The following is a 1,118-nucleotide window of genomic DNA, read 5'->3' on the forward strand; positions in this document are numbered from 1 at the left end:
AGCAGTGGCCCCACAGGAGCACGCGCACAGGAAGAGATAGGCAAAGGCGCCTGTGCATCGATAGACGTCTGGGTCAGAGGCATTTCACACTCCTACAACCCACTGCGTGGGGTGGGAGAGTGGAGGAGAGGGAAATAACTGAGCAATGTGAGCTAAACGAGATACAGTTACATACGTGTTTATGTCGGTGTCAATGGTCCTTTCTGAAACAGGGACAAAGAGATTGGGCAACGTTCAGTCACCACTAAATCCATCCTGGCTTCCTTGTAGGGCCATAGAGAAGAAGCCAAACTGCTACAGTTGTTATATGCCCAACATCTTCGGAGAAGAAAAGAGAGAAAGAAAAGAAAAGCAGCACATGGGAAAGTGTGATTTTTATTACAGATCATGATAAAGGAAAATCGATAGGCAGCTAATGTGCCGTGCAGAGTCAGTGGGTTGCAGGAGAGGTGGGAGCTGTTGTAGAATTGGTGGAGCTCGCTCACCCCCCCCCCCCCTTCTCCTTATCATAGAAGCATAGAATGGTTAGGGTTGGAAGGGACCTTCAAAGGTCATCTAGTCCAACCCCCCTGCAAGGAGCAGGGACATCCCTGACTAGGTCAGGTTGCTCAGAGCCTCATCCAGCCTGGCCTTGAACGTTTCCAGGGACGGGGCCTCCACCACCTTTCTGGGCAACCTGTTCCAGTGTTCTATAACCCGCATCGTAAAAATTTTTTTCCTAATTTCTAATCTAAATCTACCCCCCTCTATTTTAAAACCATTACCTCTCATCCTAATATTATGATAACAGAACAGCATTCTTCATATTGGATAAAAAACTTTAGAAACTGGAAATGAATGCAACAACCAGTAGTCAAAATTCAGTTTTAAACCACAGAAATTAATGTGACAGGTTAAACTCAATGTTCAGATACTACTATGATGAGTGATCCGTATGCGTGGGTCGGTAAAAGAGATATGAAAAACTTTATGGAATTCTCTTTGTGGATCAGCACAGGGCATTCTAAGTTAGCTGAATGACTCATGCTATCTACTTTAGAAAGCTGGTTTGGGTGCTTGATTTAGAAGCCCAGGCATCCTAGCTGGTTGAGAGAGGGAGAGAGAAGGAAAGAGAGAGG

The sequence above is a fragment of the Chlamydotis macqueenii genome, chromosome 1, assembly GCF_036417535.1.
Source record: "Chlamydotis macqueenii isolate bChlMac1 chromosome 1, bChlMac1.mat, whole genome shotgun sequence".
In the NCBI taxonomy this organism is placed as follows: domain Eukaryota; kingdom Metazoa; phylum Chordata; class Aves; order Otidiformes; family Otididae; genus Chlamydotis; species Chlamydotis macqueenii.